The sequence below is a fragment of the Callorhinus ursinus genome, unplaced genomic scaffold (assembly GCF_003265705.2).
Source record: "Callorhinus ursinus isolate GAN/ISIS: 27379988/994484 unplaced genomic scaffold, GSC_fseal_2.0 scaffold1, whole genome shotgun sequence".
Lineage (NCBI taxonomy): Eukaryota > Metazoa > Chordata > Mammalia > Carnivora > Otariidae > Callorhinus > Callorhinus ursinus.
The window spans coordinates 68,456,095-68,478,233 of record NW_027397063.1 but is presented as its reverse complement, the minus strand read 5'-3'; the positions used below and the strand labels follow the sequence as shown (position 1 = coordinate 68,478,233).

At 39.8% G+C, this 22,139-nt stretch overlaps 1 pseudogene; it reads left to right on the top strand.

Annotated features, from left to right (window-relative positions):
- Positions 1–1,777: 1,777 nt before the first annotated feature.
- Positions 1,778–19,005, top strand: LOC112819625 (homeobox protein NANOG pseudogene; annotated as a pseudogene).
- Positions 19,006–22,139: the final 3,134 nt, after the last annotated feature.

Below are 22,139 nucleotides of genomic sequence, written 5' to 3'. Positions count from 1 at the left end.
ATTGGAAAACTATTTTCTCCATTACAGTCACTTCTATTTTCATTTATACAATAAACTTTGTCTTCTACCTAATGGTGATAAACCACTAATACCCATTTATTAAATTCCTGTAGACAATTTAACAGAAAAGTATTTAGAATTCCAGGTACAATGAGTAGTCCAGTTTTTGCTCACAGCCTTGCGACTGGAACTGACAAACCACTTAATCATGTAGGTCACAATTTCCTCATCTGCACAATGGGGGATGGCACTTGATAACATCTCAGGTTCTTTTTAGATATGATTTTCTGCAATTTCACATCAGTGTCCCTATCAAAAACAGTAGAGAGGAAACAACCCTCAACAAAGTAGCTGAATATAAATTCCTTCTCTGATTTAAGAGATGACTAAAGGCAATTGGAATGAGTAAGAGCTGAAGCAAACCATCAAACCTTACATGTGATCAATTTTTTAAAAGACATTTTTTTGCCTTATTTAATTAAGTTTTTGCTTTTTTTTTTTTAATTAAAGGGATTCATACCATTTTAAAATCAATCCTGGTATACCTGCCCTTCAAGGTTTTTCTGAAAACGTGGACAACAAAGGCATCAGGGAAGAAGACTATTTTCAAAGGAAGTCATTATGCATACTATTCTGGGAGTTTGTGATTTTGTTATTCTTTGCACTAAATGTTTCAATTGTTTCTTTAATGTCAGGGATGAGAGTTTCAAGGTTCTTCCAGTGACCCTACCTGAGATTTCATTTACATGATAAAAAATTATACCAACAAATAGGAATGAATCTCACAAACAAGTTGCTGAGTGAAAGAAGCCAGACCTAAGAAGGCATATGGGTTATACCATTAGGTATCCTACAAAAGCAGAGAACATTTACTTCAAGTGTCAGGGAAGTGGTTGTCCTTAGGGTAAGGGGCTAGTGACTGGAAGGGAGCTCAATGAGACTTCCAGAATTCTGGCAACATTTTCTTTCTCCTTCTGGTTGCTGAGTGTTTCTTTTGTGATAGTCCTTGAGTACAGTTATGACACATATATTTATGAGTGCATGCACATTATATATAATAGTACAATAATACATTCCATACAGTATCACAATTATATATTTTTAAAACATGCTTCTAAACACAGGATTTCATCTGAGCCTCATAACAACCTGTTGGGACTAGTGATACAAGGACCATTATCATTTTAGACATGAAGGAAATGAGGCTTTGAAAATTCAGGTCAATTCAATTCAGCTAATATTTTTTAAGTATTCCAGAAAGAGGAAATATACTGGATAGTAGGATACAAATAGTCCTTACAGTTAAAAAAAAAATGAAGTAATTTACTCCCAGAGCACATAGCTAAAAAGGGTCATGGCATTTTGGACATAGAAGGGACCCCAGACCCCATCAGTGATCTCCTCTTTTAGATGAGGGCGAGGCCAAGGGCCTGGACTTCGTTGTGGCCCTGATTTAGGTTGGATTTCTAGTTTCAACACTTATTGACTGGGTGACCCTGGGCAAGTTACTTATCCTCTCTCTGCCTCAGTTCATTGATCTGAAGTGTAGTATTAAAAATATCCATCTTAAAAATAGCTCTGAGGTAAACTGTAAAAATCTGGGAGCAATCCTAGCACACCACCCAGCAACTAGTAGTTCTAAGTTACTATCTGTTCCCCTTCAGGTGATATGAAGTAAGTGGCTCACAATCCAGCCCCCTTTGTAGCATGCTTTTCTGCTTCTCCAAATATGTACAAAGGAGGTGTGGAGTGTTAGGTACACTGGGATGTGAGGCACATGCTGGACAAGGCCTGTCCACTTTCCAGGGAATCTGCGTGTAGAGCTCCTGTGTTTCATAACCCGTGGTCCAGAGGGCCTCTGGCCCAGCGGGGAGGCAGAAGCTCTCTCCCTGGTGTTGATGGCAAGGCTGCGAGAGTGCAGATGAGTAATCCTTTCTGGGAGGAAAGCAGATACGGCAGCCTGGAAAGCACACTTTTGGAGAGGCTGAGTAGGAGGATGAGCCGAGATGAGCAAAGACCACCATCCTGGGTGTGTGATGCAAAGCCTCGGGAATGTGTCCGAATCCAATCCAGTGGCCGTCCTCATCAGGCTCTGCAGCCCTCTGAGCCCCAGCAGCTGTCATGGTGACTGATGTGCGACACCCTGACTTTTGCTGACACTGTCCTTCCTTCTTGTCTTTCACCCACTGCTGTCCCTGTTTTCCACATCACGCTGGCTGATGGCATATAGGTCTGTGGAGCAGCTTGGAGGAAATTCCCTTTCTCTCTTATCCCCATCCTGGGACTGCAATCTCCCACTGGTTTAGGTGATTGATGGGAACTCTCATTCCAGTAAAACACTGCCTGCTGCTCTGCAAGGGTCCCTCCCCACACCAGCCACTCTCCTAGTTCCTTTAAAGGAGAGCCAGACTCTTCAGAATATATTCCTCACCAATGAGGAAGCTCCCATGTGTCTTGTGAGGCAATTTCATCCCCGGTACTTCATCTGTTTCTCATGACAGCCCTCTGGGGGAGCCAAGCAAGGGTATTACTTCCTTTTCACTGGTGAAGGAAATGAGGTTCCAAGTGTCTCCCGAATTGCCCCAAGTCACATGGTAAAGTAAGTGGCAATCAGGATTAGAACTCAAGTCAACTGAAAACCAGCCCATTGACTATCACTATGCTGGCTCTCAATTCCACAGATGTAATTCTATGGCTCCTACTGCTTAGCAATCTGTTCTTCTCTAATTTGGATTCCAGAAAGTCTATGATCAAGAAGAGCTCTCTCCTGTACTTACCATATTTCATGAAATTGAGGGAAGGGAGTGCATGATTCAAATGGACAATCTGAGGTAGCTTCAAGAGTCAGTTTGAACGTCATCTTCAGGAAGCTATAACCAACAGCCTCAGTCCGGGATTGCCCCCCTCTCCTCTTTATGCTCTGACAGCACCCTGCATGCACATTTACGATGCATGTAAATCACCCATTTATGCAATTCTCTCTCTCTCCCATAGACCCTTGAGTTCAGGGACCATGTCTTATTCATGTATTTTTTGGTGCCTGAACATGGCAAACACAAATGCTCGATTGGATGATTGACTGAATATAAAATAATGTAGTCGATGGTATTGAGAGTCAAAAGGTATCTAAAGGTAATATACCTTGGCCCGAAGAAGACACATTCAGAGTCAGAAAGAGTAAGATGCAGGGACAGGATCCTTCTCCAAAGGATGGTCTGTGCTACTCAGTTCTGGGTTTCTACTGTATTGCACAAGCTCTCTATCCTTTCAAATCGTCCTATTCAGTTATAGCTGAAGATAATAAAGGATGCCCCAATCTATGCTGCTGGATGAGTCTCCCCCTCTAGAAGTACCTCTGAACATTCTTCAGAAAAGCTTCTATTTTCTATTATCCAGACTGCAGCCATCACCAGGTCTTTGGTTCACTCTCTGCAGTCTCACAGCCTCTTTGGTGGGCTGCTTATCCCTACTTCTTACTGATTTCCCTAAGCATGAACGTGCCTCTTCTGCCACTCCCTAAGCATTGAGCATGAGGCTTAAAAACATCTATCAAAAACATGAAGATAGCAAAAGGGAATTGCCAAGCCAGAAGGGGAAAACTAAATATTGGCTATTAGACAGCAATGCTTCCTGCAGCCTACCTACTAAATTGCATCACAAGGGGGCTGGGGCGGCCTGTGTGCCTCTTTAGCCTCTGGCCTCCCAACATGCTACATGGGTCTACTCTTCAGAGTTACTTCTACCAGATCCTTTCCTTGAGTATCAGTCTCTTACTCCCAACTCTGGCCTTGAGTCCTGCAAGAAAAAATCTAAAAGGATATTTTAATATAGAAAGGAAAAATCTGAGAAGATATAGCTCACTCCCTACTTTAATGATTCATTAGGCAGAATCTGTCAAGGCAGGTCTGAGGAATTTGCATTTGTATCCTTTCACTGGCACTGGCTACCCAAAGGCCAAAGTAGAGGTACTTATGTGCATAACCAGAACATTCCACAGAGTGAACTCTCCTAGAAAAGAAAGTGGTATGCCTCAAAGGAAATTCTTATTCTTTATTAAACCATAGGAAGAAAATTCACAGTAAGCTGAGACAACCTATTTTGTTCCAGTTTCTATCAGTCAGATGTTCAGGTGTTCAGCCTTAAAGCACTTTTCCCAAAACTTGGGAGCTATCTGATCAGGTATGAATAGCCGATGGCAAATATTTAGGATCTGTGTGTATTATTAACAATAATTAACATTTATTGAGTGGGTACTATATGCCAGGGACTGTGTTTAGCATTTTACATGCATTCTCTTATTTAATCATTCCAAAATCCTATAAAAAGGCACGATGATGCATTCTGGGTGTGGCTTAGGGTGTGGTTGGTTCGTTGCCCAAATGCTACCATTCATCCTTCCTCTTCTCCGGAGTTCCTAGCCAAAGAACATATTCACCAAAGGATCAGCAGCCAAGCGGGAAAGAAAGTGCTGATATTATTAATGTCTGGGAAAGCCCACAAAGGAGAGCACAACGTAGGCCTAAGGCTTAGGAGAAGCAGCCCCAGCATCCACTCATCCTTTGCATAGAGGCTAGGACAAAGCACAGACCATGGTCAGCTTCCTAAAGGGACACCCAGAGTAAAAAAAAAAAAAAAGTGGGTCATGGAATCTAACTTTAAGACAATCTTGTTTCTCACAGTGACCCTCTTGGGTTCTAGTCAATTAGATTAATAATTCTTGCTCCCTAGGAGGGATCCAGTGAGGTCAGAGAGAGGAGTGTGATGTAAGGGGGGAAGCTGAGGTCTCAAGGGGCTCCAGGGGTCTGCAATCTTCTTGTACTAAATTCTATGCAGAGGTACAGAGACTCTCTCTCTTACCATTTCTTTGAGATGGGCTCTAAGGAAGTTCCACAGTGTCTTTAAGAGTTTTAGAAAAATCTGTTCCTTCCATTTCTGTTTGCAGAGTCAGACACTGCCTGTGGGACAGGTGAGGAGGACCATGCTTGAGGAAGTATGCTTCTCAGCCACCCCCTTCTATTCTCGTGTCTGATATTTTGAACCAAATGCCCTTGTAATTTATTTCTTGTGCCCAACACCAAGATTTTAAGATTTTACAAGACATTTCTGAATCCGAGGAACAGACCAGCTTTAATTCTACTGGAAAGGCTCATTAAGTATTGAAAACAATTTCACTTTAGAGAGAGCTACATGTGTCTGATTATTAATATGCAAGGAAGGGGAAAATAAGTGCAAAGGAACCACATTGTTACCGGTCCTACAAGTGCTACCAACTCCCCTATGCATCATGCCATGGGAACATGTGAATGAAAGGCAGCCATAGGCAAAAATACTTCTCTCATATATTTGCTGAGGATTGGACTTTTGACTTACCAGTCTTATACCACTTATTGCTCTGTAGTCTCTATCACTCAGCTCTGTCCTTATAATGCTGACTTGCTCAGGGTGTCTCACTGGACATCCTCCCTGGTGCATCCTTCCCCCAAACACACAATCAACTCTCACCCCTGTGGTCACCCATACTTCTGACTTAGAGATGTCTTCTATCAGTTTTGGATTCATGGAATGGACTCAATTCCTCATAGCCCTCTAGCAGGAAAAGGAGTATTGTACAATTCTGGTGTTTGAAAGTTCAAATTTGCAACTGTTTGCTGATTCGAAAACAAAATTAACAACCCAGATTTTTGGTGTATCAGAACATTATGACTTAAACAAGAAAATGGTTCTTTAATAATTCCTTCCAATCTTCTCTTGCTAAACATCTATTGTATGCAAGCCTTCACCATATAATGGTGATAGTGACTCTATACAGCTGGATAAGATGCAGAACTTCAAAGAGTACTAATAAGGAAATATACAGGTACTGAATTCAAGATAATTTATTTGGATACATAACAGATACATTAACAATAATGACTATAATCGAAGGCAGTATGATATAAGGGCCAAGAAAATATGTAAGAAAGTTGTTTATTCCAGCAGAGGCAATCAAGAAGGGTCTAGGAAATTTTTATTACATTTTGATATGAATGGGGAATGGTGTTATTAAAAAATGGGAGGGCGCTTGGGTGGCTCAGTCGGTTAAGCGTCTGCCCTCAGCTCAGATCATGAGCCCAGGGTCCTGGGGTGGAGCCCCGCATCGGGCTCCCTGCTCAGCGGGGAGCCTGCTTCTCCCTCTGCCTGCCACTCTCCCTGCCTGTGCTCTCTCTCAAATGAATAAAATCTTCAAAAAATAAAAATAAAATAAAATAAAATAAAAAATGGGATTATTTTCGCAAGGACTCAAGCCCTTGCAAGCAGAGAGTTGAATTCAGTGTTCATTTTGACCTGAATATAGAATTTGTTGAGAGAACAAGTGAGTATAAGCATAGACCTATGCTCAGAGTCTAGAAATGGAGAGCTTGGTGGCTGATGTCAAAAATTTCAAATTCAATCTCAGAGGTGGTCAAAAGTCTTTGAAGTGTTCCCATCAGGGGAGCCCTGTGATTAGAAAATAATAGGGATTCTCAAGATCCTATCAGCAGTATGGAGAAGAGAATGAGAGACAGACAAGGAAAGAAGCCAGAAGAGCAGCTGGAATGCTCTTCGAACAGCCTAGGGGTCAGGTGGGCATGTACCAAAAAAAAATGAGCAAAAAACTCCAAAGCTTTCTGGGGTAAACTTTTATAATGACTAACATCTACTTGTTTTCTTCTTATACAATATATTTTATCTCATTGCAGAAAGTTACAAAAATACAGAAGAAAACAAAGTGAATTGATGACTTCGCAATTAAGAACATAGTAGTTCATATTTGTGTCTATTTCCTTCTAATGTGTTATCTATGTAATTAAATTTTCCAGGGTTAAGATTATAACACACATTCAAGTATTTTTTTTAAGATTTTATTTATTTATTCATGAGAGACAGAGGGAGAGAGAGAGAGGGAGAGAGAGAGAGAGAAGCAGAGGGAGAAGCAGGCTCCCAAGGAGCAGGGAGCCCGATGCGGGACTCGATCCCAGGACCCTGGGATCATGACCTGAGCCGAAGGCAGACGCTTAACTATCTGAGCCACCCAGGCGCCCTCAAGTATTTTTTAAAAATTTGACGTCGTAAACATTTTCCATATATGTTCATTATTATCTTCATGTTATTGAAAGATTTTATTTCTTTATTTACTTATTTATTTAGAACACGGGGATTGGGGAGAGGCAGAGGGAGAAGAAGAGACAGAATCTCAAGCAGACTCTGTGCTGAGCATGGAGCCTGATGCAGGGCTTGATCCCATGACCCCAAGATCATGCCCTGAACCAAGACCAAGAGTGACAATTAACCAACTGAGCTACCCATGTGCCCCTGTGTTCATTATTACCTTAATCATCTTAGAAATATGACAGAAAATTGAATAGAAAAATTTTAAGTGATTATAACTGTCAATCATGTTAAAAATGAAAATATAGAGGCATAAGGAAGAAAACAAAATGGAACTATAATATCACCATTTAGAGATAACACCAGTGAATACTCTTGAAGTATATTTTAAGCATAAAAGGGCATTAAAAATTGGTATGTTACGGTATAATATGCTTTATAACTTTTTTTGCTTGTGATAAAAATCATTTAGAAGTGTTTTAAGTGTTGCATAACATCATATAGCTCTACCATCACCTATTCATACCTGACAGTAACTATAATAATTTATTTAGGATTCGGAGACAAAACTATACTCAAAGTAGACTATTTCTTAATGTTCTCATTACCAATCAAGAAAGAAAGTCACCAAGCATAAAAGATAAGAAGTTAGAAAGATACCAATAAAATGAACTTGAAAAAAGTAGCAGAAAGGATTAAAGGAAGATAAAATCAATTACCAATGGATTGGGAAACAGAAAAACAATAGACAATAAATAAATAAAGTTGGTAACACTTGCTCTTTGAAACGAACAACTTTTGGGCTTCAGTCCTGGACTGTGTGGATCCTTGTTCCAGCTCCATTGACAACTGTCATGGGGAACATTCTCAGTCAGCCTTAATTCCTGGCTTCCCTTACTTCACTCCATATCAGTGATTTGATTTTTAAATAATCCATAAATATGCAATTCATCTTGGAGATTAAATAAATATAATGAGCTTTTACAAAATTAGGATGTTGCTATTTCAACTTAAAAATATTTTAGACTAAAATACATCTTAGATAAGTCAGATCTCACATATATGAAAGATACATCTTAAAATCCCAAGAATACATTCCAGAGTTATAGGCTCTTGAACAGGCTTTAAGTTTGGGGAAAGGTCTTAAGCTTTTTTCTTAGATTACTTCCATGAGGAACAAAGAAAACAGATGAATAGTCTTGTTTCAAGAGAGAGGCAGCAGAAAGAGTAGTTCAGACAAGGCATCGTAACATGAGTCCAGGGTCAAACTCCATCAAACTCCTGCTTTCATATTGTTTCTCCACCACTTACTGCCCCATGGACTTGGGTGAGCTAATCTCTCTGCACCTGTTTCTTCAACTGTAACATGAAACAGTGAGGATGCTGTGCTTCCAAAAGACTCTGAGAGACAGGAAGAGAAGTACCATTCTGAAAAACACTTACCAGCAACCACTTTTAATGATTTTACAATCCAAGAAGTTCATCTTTTCTTCATAACCTTTAAAAAAATCTTTACAAGCCTAGCTTACTGAATTTATAACGCTAGTTTCGGATAGGACACCAAGAACCAGCAGGATTCTGAAAGCACATTTGGAACCATGAAAGTGGTCCATTGTTATGATGTGATTTCTTATCTCTTAATGTTTGTGGCTTCATGATATTTCCCCACAACCTGACTTGAATCTTCTTTATTGAGATTACACTTTGAGATCAGGAATTTTTCTATGAGGAAAAGGCAGTCATGCAGTCATACCTTTCTTATGTTTAACGGCAAAAAAACTCATTTGTTCAGTCATTAAGATGTGGTTTCTGAGGAGCGCCTGGGTGGCTCAGTCGTTAAGCGTGTGCCTTCAGCTCAGGTCATGATCCCAGGACTCTGGGATCGAGCCCTGCATTGGGCTCCCTGCTCAGCGGGAAGCCTGCTTCTCCCTCTGCCTCTGCCCCTGCTTGTGTTCCTCTCTCACTGTCTCCCTGTCAAATAAATAAATAAAATCTTAAAAAAAAAAAAAAAAAAGATGTGGTTTCTGACCTTGGGGCTTTTATAACCAGGGAATGCAATACAAAGCTCAGAAACAACAACAACAACAACATAAATAGATCGGGCTATTCAGAAAAAGCCTTCATCTGAATTGAAACTAAGATGCTTCTTTGGGAAAGTGATAATTGAGCTGTGCCTTGAAGAATATAGTATTGTAGGAGTTTCATGGGATAGGGGAGGGTGTTCCAGCTTGAAGTGAGGTAGGCCTTAAAAGCCTCATTTCATTATTCTAGGCAGTGAGGGTAAATTATTTTAGATTCATATGAAAACTTGTGACATGATATGACCCATGTTTTGGAATATTCTTTTGGCCCCAAAGTGAGAGAGAAGAGGCAGTAACATCATGGTCACTGTTGTACCCTCCTTGCTCGGACAGAGGTGGGAGGGCCTAGAGAGCAGCAACATTGTGGAGGGGAAGTGAGAGGCCTGTGGGCCTCTGTGTATGTGACAAATGCTACCAAAAGAAAGCTTTCTCTTTCATTAACGCCATCTCAAAGTCGTGAAACACAGTTTGCTGGCATTGATTTGCCTTTATTTACCTTCTCTAAAATAGCTGGCAGTTTCCGTACAAATGATATCCACTTGGCATGTTAAATTGCTGAGACGTTTTCTTCCCTCGGTGGGCAAATAGGCATGCCTGACTAAATCTGGAAAGTCTTGCTGTGTGAATGCAAGAATACTTTCCACAAAAGCCTTAGACTGGGCCATATCCTTGTGTCTTTGTAATTGTTATTATTGTTGTAATACACTAAAAATGTGGTGCTTACTATGGAATGCACCCAACCCTCTGCCTGGATGAGTTCTTGCAAGAAAACATCACTACCTATCCTCACAGAAAGACTGTGGGTCTATTTTGCTCCAAGAGTGGAAGACAACTAATGCTTGAGCAATTTAGATAAAATAGCTATTTTTAACCACGGTATCAGTAGAGATGTTTCTTTTTTTTTCACTTTTTACAACAAAATGGTTGTAGTTTATTTTAGGAGTAATCAGTTTTATCACGGATAGTACAACGTTTCTGAGTACAAATTAGTTATTTTTGAAGTATAAGCTCTGCTCTTTTGTAAGCTTTCTTTCTGTGCCAACCCCTAGTATTGGGTAGTATTTGGTGATTGATTTTGCTACATGTCTCTCAGATCTAAATTTAGACGTGAGCATAATAAAGATAAAATAGAACATTCATTCCAAAGGACATTTAATGAATATCTCCTATCTTCTAGGCATTGTACTAAATACCAGGTGTGGAGTTAACATGGCCCTTGCCCTCCAGAAGCCTACATTTTCACAGGACTTTAAGCTATGCACAAAAATATCTCTATTATAATTTATAATACTATGTGTGTCTATAAGCAAAGTACTGGAGCACAGAGAATGTTTATTCCATTAGAAGAAAACAAAAAATATTCACAGAGAATATGACATTTTAGATGGGTCTAAGCAATAAGTGGGGAAATGGGAAGAACATTCTAGAATGAGGAAAGAGCATGTGCAAAGATGTTAAAGTGCAGAGTGTCTTGGGAAGAGAGCATGGGCAAGTAGAAAAAGCACAGAGACAGACCTGTGTCTGAGCCCTGCTCACCCCTCCGAAAACTGAGGAACCTTGGGCAAGTTAGTCAATCTCTCTTGAAAACTGAGATACTAATACCTGTCTTGAAGTATATTCTTTGATTAAATGAAATAATGTATGTAAAAGCACCTGGCACCTTGAACATGTTCAGTAAATATAGTCTGATGTTATTCAAGAGGAAAACATTTCCTTGGGGTAGAACATAGAGTGTCTGGGTAAGAACGGAGAGGGAACTGAGATCGAAAAGATAGGTTGGGACCAAATCACGTGAAAGTAAAGCTAAGTAGTTTAGATTTTACTCTGAGGGCAATCAGGAGCCATAGTCTTTTTTTGTTGTTGTTGTTCTCATTAGGTTTCCATGAATTAAGTTCTTTTTTCTTTAAATTTTTTTATTGTTATGTTAATCACCATACATTACATCATTAGTTTTTGATGTAGTGTTCCCTGATTCATTGTTTGTGCATAACACCCAGTGCTCCATGCAGAACGTGCCCTCTTTAATACCCATCACCAGGCTAACCCATCCTCCCACCCCCCTCCCCTCTAGAACCCTCAGTTTGTTTTTCAGAGTCCATCGTCTCTCATGGTTCATCTCCCCCTCCGATTTCCCCCCCTTCATTCTTCCCTTCCTGCTATCTTCTTCTTTTTTTTTCTTAACATATATTGCATTATTTGTTTCAGAGGTACAGATCTGTGATTCAACAGTCTTGCACAATTCACAGCGCTCACCATAGCACATACCCTCCCCAATGTCCATCACCCAGCCACCCCATCCCTCCCACCCCCCACCACTCCGGCAACCCTCCGTTTTGTTTCCTGAGATTAAGAATTCCTCATATCAGTGAGGTCATATGATACATGTCTTTCTCTGATTGACTTATTTCACTGAGCATAACACCCTCCAGTTCCATCCACGTTGTTGCAAATGGCAAGATCTCATTCCTTTTGATAGGAGCCATAGACTTTTTAAGCAGGTCTTGGCTGTGGTCAGATTTTTGTTCTAGAGAGGTCAACTTGGGACAAGGATGAGAATAGACAGAGGAAGAGGGAAGCTAAGCATAGACTGGAAAGCTATTGTAGTGACTCAGTTTGGAGAGACTGAGGATTTGAACTCTCATTATTTGTGTACTAGAGGGAAGGAGTGGACCCCCACAAGAAATGTAATGCACAAGCATATACCAAATTGGCAGGGTCTGGGGACTACTAGTATGTGTGGGAGTGAATGCTAAATTAGCTCTCAGTGAAACACTGAGGAGTACAGGCTGCTTGGTATTTTCTTCTGCAGTAGCACAAATACATCTGCTTACTCGTCCAGCTGCTTGGAGTTGGAAGAAGCTAAACCCACATTGAGAGGAACATGGCTATTTTCTGCTGCTAAGTCATTCCTCAGCACGTGGGAGTGTAGAAGGAATTTAATTGTGCCATCTCCTAAACCTTTTGGTGTTTATCAACAGATCCTTGACTTATTGGGAGAGGGGGGTTGAATCATCTAGTAGATTCCACCCTCATTTTACAGATGAAGACACTGAACTCAGAAACAGGAAGTGACCTATCTCAGAATCGGAGGGTGTGCAAAACACTAGAGCCAGGATTCAAACCCAGGATTTTCACTCTTTGCCTATTGCACTCTTTTTACATCCTTGATTTGAGAAATTGCGGAGAATGCAGGCAGACATCACCAATAGCTACAGGGTGAGCATTAACTCTGTCTACCTCCATCTGCACAGAAATGAAGTGAATTGTTTAACTTTCCTTTTAAAGCTTAAATGCTAGCTGAAGGTCAATCAAATGGAGCTAAAATACCTTGTAGTTTCTATGTAAATTAATAGTAAAAATTAGTTGATTTATATCATAAGATATAAAAACCTACAAGGGCACATTGCTGGAGTAAAGTCAGGCAAAATAATTTAAACGATCAATTTGGATATAACCATTTTACCTATTTCCTTTCCATCTTAAACAGTATATTTGGGAACCATTCAAGAATAACAGGTTTAGAATCATCATAAGTAATAAGAATCACAGGATTTTAGGTCTGGAAGTGTCTTTGGATAGGATCTGCTGTTTTTGATCCCCTATGTGATGAAATATTTAGAGTGTGGTCATGAGATCTTCCAGTAGGTTAGGTAGAATGAATACAAACCTCCTGGGGGCCTCTGGTTTAAAGGTGGAGCTATATATCTTAACCTTATAGCTATATATCTATACCTAGGAGTATTTAATGTAGAAGGAAGTTTTAAAAATGGGCCAGAGGCACCTGGGTGGCTCAGTTGGTTAAGTACCGGACTCTGGATTTCAGCTCAGGTCATGATCTCAGGGTCCTGGGATGGAGAGCCCCACATCCTTGGACTACCAGCGGGGAGTTTGCTTGTCTCCCTCTCCCTCTACTCCTCCACCAACTTACGCACATGCATACACGTTCTCACTCTCTCTCTCTAAAATAAACAAATAAATCTTAAAAAAATAAATAAATAAAATTGGGCCAGATGCAAAGTGCAATAAACATTGCTCTCTGGGGCAGAGAAGAAAACAATGGATTGGGGAAAAATTGATCTGGGTTTGAATTGCAGTCTTTCACTGCCCTGGATTGAGTCTCTGTCCCTGTTGGTGGTGGTGGTATTTTGTTTCAGTTACCTCATTTGTAACCAGGTGATCACTATGAGTGTCGCTTTAACTTCTGACCTATGATCTTGTGGTTCTTCCACTGAGGATGAGTTACTTGAAACAGAATTCAAAATAGGCTGAATTATGAGTGACCCTCAGAAAATCAAACATTCAAATTCACTCTCATTTCAATCTGTTTATTTTTCTCATTTTAAAAAGTGACATTTAACTAGTACTTACTAAGTGCCAGAGTATGTGTGAAGCACATTATTAAATGTGTTCACTCATTAAATCTTTCAACTCCATGAAGTAGGTACTATTTGGTCTTAACAACTTCTTCACATCATAGGATATTTTTGTCTTGTATCTAATGGGAAACTTAAGCAGCCTTGCTAGTGTTACTGTAGGCAGGATGTGAATCCAAGACAGCCATCTGAAAGCATTACCAGAGCATCTCTCTTGACTGGAGAGAGCTCATTGGCTACACATGTTTTTGCCCTGACCAATGATACAAACTCCTGCCCAAAGTTTCCAGTATCACTAGGTTGGCAACAAGTCTTTGGAAGTTTACATCATCCCTATATTTTTGAAGTTACTAAATGTGAAAAATATCATGACCTCAGTGTTCCCTTGCTGAGCCAGATTCATAACATTACCACCACCTGCTCTTCCAAAGGTTTCCATTTAATGCATGTTTAAAAATAAGGACTCTGAAGTCTCTCTTGCTTTCTTTAGAGAAAAGGTGTAAGTCTGGTTGGAGTGTTTAAGAAATTCCAGGGTGATGCAGTGGAAAGAACCTGTCTCAGCTCTGCCACATGACCTTGGTCAAGTCAACATCACCAACTTACAATTTTCTCCATCTCTATAACAGAGTGATTGAAGAAAACAATTTGGCTGGAAGAGAAGGGATCTGAATTTGATTACATATAAATTTATTGGTCTTTAAAATCCACACAAAACCTTTAAAAAACTCAAACGTACAGTAGTTGGTAAAACATGTCCTAGCTACCGAAATGCTGAAAGAAATCTTTTAACTCCTTTTTGTATCTTCTTCCCGTCTTCCCACCCTCCCTTCCTTCTCCCCTGCCCCTTTTTCCATCCAGACAGTACTTTAGGTGCTAGGGATGCTGTTGTGAATAAAATAGGCAAGGCTTCTCCTGTCATGGATCACACATTCCGGTGGCAGAAAAGAAAAAGGTAGTAATAAGTAACCCAATAAATAAAGTAATTTAAAGAGGTAATAGGGGCAGTGGACAGAACACAGTGGGAAAAATAGGTTTAAAACTGGTGGTTGTAAGTAGAGGCATTTAGATTTTAGAGAGGATGGTTGGGATGAATTTCTCTGAAGAGGAAACATTTTGCTGGAGAATGGAATGATAAAATGGAACTGGCTTGTTCTCGGGGAGAACATCACTGAGAAGACATGGCGCATGCAAAGGGGCTGAGGGAGGCATGAGTGTGGCCTGGTCAAAAAAACAGAAAGAAGGCCAAAGTCAGGCGTATGGTGAACATGGAAGAGAGTTGAAGATTCTCTCAGTGGAGAGGTGGGCATCAGCCAGGCCATGCAGAGCATCTTGCGTTTAATTTTTATTCCAAGTATATTTGAATGTTATTGAAGTGTTTTAAGTAGAGTTATGGTATTTTTCACATTTTTAATTTTTTTTTAAGTAGGCCCCATGCCCAATGTGGAGCTTGAACTCACGAACCTGAGATCAAGAGTTGCATGCTCTACTGATGGAGCCAACCAGGCGCTCCTATAGTCACATTTTTAAATGATTGTTCTAACTGCAATGGATTATAAGGGCTAGAGTAGAAGCAGAAAGACAAGTTAGAAAATATAAAATAAGTGATTCAGGATCATTCAAAACCTAGGATCCAGGGAATGGGAGTAAACTGAAGGCTGATTGGCAGAAGTGGTACTTGAACATGAATCTGGTTTGAATGCCTCCAGTAACATGTAACCCATTATCTTTTAAGATAACTAACTTTATTTTTAGACAACTCCATCTCTGAGAAACTACATGCCACAATCACAGAATACGGTTAAGTGCCTATTAAGTGTTATTTCTCCAGTCTTTTCCTTATAATGTTTATGTATCAGCCCTAGATTCATCCTTTTTGGTCATACCCAAAAGACCCTAATTGTAACCCCCTGCATGTATGGAAACTGACTGAACATCCCCTCTTCCTTTAATTAGTCTGTGCACAGCTTCATACTCACTTAGTGACAAGACAACAGCCATTGCCCTGTCCTGCAGCCTAATTACTGTAGGTGTACAATTCTCGTTACACATATGCTGGAATCATGCTGTGACTAAAGTGTTATTGGGCTTTGCCTAACTAGATGTAGTGAGAAGGGCCTAGGTGTTTTGTAACTTAGGCTGGGTCAGCTCTTTATCAACTACCAGATCCCACTAGTTGCTAGAGAAACAGGTATGTCCCTCAAGCTAAACCAAGTAGGCTGCCCCTAAATAGCTTTAGTCACACAGTGACCAGGAGACAGCATATGCTAGGTGAATGGGGACATGTCCCCTGTTCTAGCCATATGGAGGGACGGGGCATCTCAAACAGACTCTGCGCGGAGGCATGGAGCCCAACATGGGGCTTGTTCTCACGACCCTGAGGTCATGACCTGAGCGGAAACCAAAAGTCAGATGCTTAACCAACTAAGCCATCCAGGTGCCCCAATTTTGAACAATTCTATCTTATCTCAGCTATTTTCTGGGGTATGGAATCACATCGGGCCTAGAATATTACACCTCATCTCTGAGATGAAGCATTATGGGCAAAGAAATCATCAGGAGTCCCCAAAAGCATGGTTGGGCTAAAGGGGAGAGAATCTGGTGATCCTTTTCTCTGTACTTTTCCAGATAAATGTTTTGCTTTGATTCTTACATCTTGTGTTTTATTTCAAGTATGTGAAGGCATTTCCCTCGCATCCTCACCATCCTGCTCCCTTTTCTAAGCAGGTGCTCGAGTTCAGTTGTTTTCAAACGTGAGGTCCTCAGGCCGGGAGCATCAGCAACATCTGGGGATTGTTAGAAATGCAAATACTTAGACTCCAGTTAGACCTCTGAATGTGGCACTCTTGGGGTAAAGCCCAGAAATTTCTGTTTAACAAGCCCTGCCAGATAATTCTGATACACACTCAAGTTCAGAAATTCCCTGCTCAAATTGGTCCAAAGTGAGGAACTCAGAAGAGTCCCACACTTCCCCTGAATGAAGCCAAGCAAGAACTCCTGCTCCTCCTGTGGACTGGAGGTCAATCTAGGGTTAGAAGCCAGTTCCGTAGGGTTCTGGGTCACAACTCTTTACATTATGTCATGCTCTGAACCTCAATCCCGGTAAAGAATCACAATGCTAAAGATCCCTGCTCACACTATCTTTCCTTTAGTTTTGTAGGTTTACCAAGCTGAAAAGGAAATAGTGGTTGGTAATTTCACATCTAGAAGTAGAACTTAAGAAAGTAATCAGACAAGTGCACACAAATCTGGGCACATAGATATTCACTGAGACATCATTTGTGACAGAAACTTAAAAATATCCTGGAACAACTGAAATGACCAACAGTGGAGAAATTGAAAAAAATAATTTTGTAATCTATCCAAACATTCTAATACAGTACAGCCATTAAAACTTATGTTTTCCAATAATACATACTGATATGGAAAAATACATGCTATCAAAGTGCAAAAGCAGAATATGAAACTGGATGTTTACAATAATCCTGATGTTTTAAACAATTATGACTGGAGATTGTATTAATAGACTGTATAAGTATAGAAAATAATAGAAGGAAATATATCCGCATTTTAGAGGTATTAGTCACTGAGTAACAGTATAGTGGTGACTTTTTCTTCTTGCTTTTCTTTCTGTTCAGCATTTCTTCAATGGTTTAATTTTTTCAGCTTCATTATGGAAAAAAAAAAACAAAAAACTCATGAGTGGTTATCCCATCAAGCCTACTCATACTAGTTTCTTATTGCAATATTAGCATGACACTTCTGGATAAACTCAGGGAACTAGACCTGTTAAGTCCTCCAGTCTTATCCAAGGTATTAATCCATGAGTGAAAGGTGATTAATCAGTGTAAAGAATTCTGTCAGTATTAAGAACCATTATTAAATATGATTATCAACAATGAAATTTCTAGTTTCTAGTCATATGTCTGAGCAATATTAAATACCAAAAGAGACAGAAGTTGGAACTTCATTTTCCACCCAAGTTGCTGTGTTTTTGCATATTTATTCTTCATCTATACAACAGTATAACAGACAACTATTTTAGGGATTATTAAGGGTTTTCCTCTCATGATCCCCTAATCAAGTTATTTTAATTTTTTTTCAACATGGCTTAACCAAAGTTAAGAGGAATGCTTTGTTTTCATAACGTTCAAGAAATGTTATGTAAAAATTGTTCAATATCGTATAATAAGAATTAGAATAATAGCAATAGTAAGCATTATTACCAGGAGAAATGCTAATGTCTACAGCTAGACTTCACTCATACTCTTATAAACCTCATTAAAGAGAAGGAGAAAAAGATGACAACTATGGGCTATTGGGAATATCATTAATTCAAAAAATACTTATTGAGAGATAGGATTAACTGAGAATTCGAAAGGCAACATGAATGTGGGGCCGGCTCCAGCCCCAATGCCCACCTGGCCCCATAATATCCAATTCTAGGGATTCTTCTCCAATGCCTGAGATTTGTGGCCCTGAAGAAAATTATGCATCCTTGCAAATGTCATCTCGTTGAAACACCCCGCTCAGGGACTATCTCTCTTCTTCCTTCCTCCATGGATCTGCTTATTCAGGGCAGCCCTGATTTTTCCACCAATCTCAGAGTAAAACTACTACCCAACTTTTGTAGAGGAGAGCATGGTGAAGAAGGAAGATGTGGCCCAGGACAAGAAACACAAGATCAGAACTATGTTCTCTCAGGGACCCTGGTGGCTTAGTCAGTTAAGCATCTGCCTTTGGCTCAGGTCATGATCCTGGGGTCCTGGGATTGAGCCCTGTGTTAGGCTCCCTGCTGAGCAGGGAGTCTGCTTCTCCCTCTCCCTCTGCGCCTCCCTCCCCACTTGTGTTTTTTCTCTTTCCTTCTCTCTCAAATAAATGAATAAAATCTTAAAAACAAAACAAAGAAACGAACAAAAATGTGTTCTCTCAGACCCAGCAATATGTCCTCAATGATAGATTACAGAGACAGAAATACCTCAGTCTCCAGAAGATGCAAGAACTTTCCAACATTCTGAACCTTAGCTATAAGCAGGTTAAGACCTGGTTCTAGAACCAGAGAATGAAATGTAAGAGGTGGCAGAAAAAAATAACTGGCCAAAGAACAGCAAGACTGTGACTCAGAACAGCTCAGCAACTACAGAATACCCAGGCTTCTATTCCTTTCACCAGGATACCTGATGAACATTTCTGGAAACCTTCCAAAATGAAGCAACCAGACCTGGAGCAGCCAGTCTTGGAACAACCATTCCTGGAACAGTCAGACGTGCTGTCCCCAAGCCTGGAACGACCAGACCTGAGACAATCAGCTCCACAACCCTGGAGAGGAATTCCTGCAGGGCCAGATACTGTTCCAGCAAAATTCTGTCGGGGACTTGGAGTCCATCTTAGAAACTGCTGGGGACAGCCATAGTATAATAAAGTAATCTACTAAGTATTTTAGTATCCCGCAAATAATGGATTTATTCCCAAATTACTCTGTGAACCTATAGCCCGCCGATGTGTGACGATGAGTACATTATTCAATCTCACTTTGGGCAGTGGCTGTTTGACTTCTAGGATTTGTCTTTTAGGATCCCATATCTCTGCCTTGATATTCTGTTTCTCATTATGCTTATTGTGTCCATTGAGAGGGTAAGATTGGAGTCTAATCAAAGACGTTTCAGTAGCACTGGCTGCTACAGACAACATGATAAAAGATGTTTCTGGCTAGAAATAACTAGATATAATATTAACTTGAATATCTTTAGGTTTTAGAATCTAACCTCAAGAATAGGAAGTAGAAATACAAAGACGTGTGATAAAGGATTATTTGTATTTTCTGAGATTGTGAGGCTTTACTTGTTAATAACCTCAGTTGTTATGGTAAAGTGTTAAACTATAATGTGCTTCATTGATTTCCTCTGCCCCTGTGCTGTTTTACTACAACTACTCATTTGTTCATTCTAGTATTTGTAGAAAGATGTTTTGTATTTTAATGTATTATGATAATAGTACCAGTTTAGCTGGTTGATTTGTAGGTGTATGTACAAATAAATAAAATACCCAGTTAAAAATATTTGTTGAGTACCTGCTATGTGCCTGGCACTGTGGTAAGCATTGCTATAAAATCACATCATGACGATTATCATATAGTCCAACAGAACTTATAAAACATTATTAGACGTTGGAACGCAAATGAAAGTAAAAAAAGGGGCGCCTGGGTGTCTCAGTTGTCACGCATCTGCCTTCGGCTCAGGTCATGATCCCAGGGTCCTGGGATCGAGCCCCACATCGGGCTCCCTGCTCAGCGGGAAGCCTGCTTCTCCCTTTCCTACTGTCCCTGCTTGTGTTCCCTCTCTCACTGTCTCTCTCTCTCTCTGTCAAAATAAATAAATAAAATCTTTCAAAAAAAAAAGAAAGTAAAAAAAGAGATTAGATAAGAAGAGAACTACATAGGTCAGTATTATGAGCATTTAGAAGAGGAATGTATTCCCATTGAGACTTGAAGTTTTTTTGGAATTTAGTGTTGAGAAGATGATGAAGAGGAAGTCTTTCCAAAAGAAGCATAAGCAAGTATTTGGGGTAGAAAATGAGGGCACATACATTGGGAAACACGAGTAGTTTTCTTTTGTTAGAAAACACATCCTCCCTTAGAGTGCCATTTTGAGGTTTACCAATCTAGAACAGCATATAGGAAACCCTCAGGAAGCTCTTTTGATTGCTACATTTGCAATAAGTCTCTTTGGGGAAAGAGGAATAGAGTTTGGCTGCCCTAAGGACAGATTCTGCCCACCCAACCCATAGATTTTCCCAAATCCCAAACCAACTAACCAACCAAACCAAAAATCCAACTGTCAAGAGATCTTAGAAAACAATGCAGTTTTAGACAACATTCGTTTTTTAAAATTTTTTTTATTTTATTATGTTATGTTAATCACCATACATTACGTCATTAATTTTTGATGTAGTGTTCCATGATTCATTGTTTGCGTATAACACCCGGTGCTCCATGCAGAACGTGCCCTCTTTAATACCCATCACCAGGCTAACCCATCCCCCCACCCTCTCCCCTTAGACTACATTCTCTTGAAGAGGACATAGAGGAATTACCATAGTCCATCACTCTGTCACTCTCTTATTTTCCATGTCCTCCTTCTTTCTGTGATGTGGTTCATCCTCACAAAAGAGTGAGCAGGGAGTGCAGTCTGCCTCCCCCTGGGAAGTAGGAATTTCTCTCTAGGAAACATTCTCATAGCACTCTGGTGAATAAAAGTATCCATCTTCTCTAGGAAAGGATCAGAAAGAGAAGTAGAAGAGGGAAAAGGGAGAGTGAACAAAACAGTCCCTCCTAGGATGTGCTATCTAGTGTCCCTCAGGCTTTCAGTGTGTTATTTATCCAGTCCTTCCATCATGTGGTGGCTGATAGGGCTGAGACCCAAACTCACCACCGGCTTCTTCTAGAACACTTTTATTTTTTTTTTCCTTCATGGTACCAGTCTGCCTAGTAAATCAGGAGAGGGGAGTATTAAAGTTGAAGAGTAAGAGTTTGAGGGTGGAGAACATGACAGGAAAATGCTGTGAAGGAAAAAATTTGAAAACTGATTTATTTTTTTAAAGTCGTGATATATGATGATAGGTGATAATCTGTAACCTTCCAAAGAACAGCAATAAAGAAGAAAGTATAGAGGTGCCCAGCAAAGGAGCCAAGGATTATAGTTCTGATGGCCTTTCCAGGAGTTTTGACCCTAAGGAGAGATTGGTTTGGTTGCACAGCACCTTTGGAAGGAAGATTTGGCACCACTGTTTTCAGATAGGAAAGATGGGTTCCTGTTGCGAAGGATTCAGTCCCTCTGAAGCAGGGCTTCTGGAACTTAGTTGTAAATTAGATTCACCTGGAGAAATTTTAAAACTGCAAATGCCCAACCCTCTGTCAACTACTCTCCTAATAGGTCAAAGGTGAAGGCTGACCTTCAATTCAGTCTGTTGCTGAATCTCCCCAGCTGATTCTAATATACAGTCAGTGGAGAGAATCCTGCTCTGAAGAGGTTGAAGAATCAAAAGAAAGTGGAAATGATAATAAAAAGAGCCAAATATTTATGATCAAAATAACTAGTAATTTTCTTACATTTATCAGAAATTTCATATATATCCAAAACACTTGTTTTTATTTTTATTTCGGTAGGATTCCTAATGGTAAAAATTGTTTAAAAGAGAAAGTGACAAAATAGCAGATGTCTGGGTAATTGTATATAGGTGGAGTTGTTTTTTTTCTTTTTCCTGCTCCTTTATATTTTTTGGTTCTCCCCAAACAGATTTAGAATGTGCTAATTTTATAATTAGAAGATATAAATAAGACCCAAAGCAAATATTTGCATATTGAATCATTTCATCTATGGTATATAGAAATATGTACCTATAATTACAAGATAATTTGAGAGAGTTATTCATATAAGAAAAGATCCCTTAACTATAATAGCAATTCAAACTTTAAGAACATTTTTACCATTGGCTTTAAATATCCATTTGCCTTTGTTGATAAAAAAAACCCATTCATAGGGTCACCAAATGCTAGTGATCC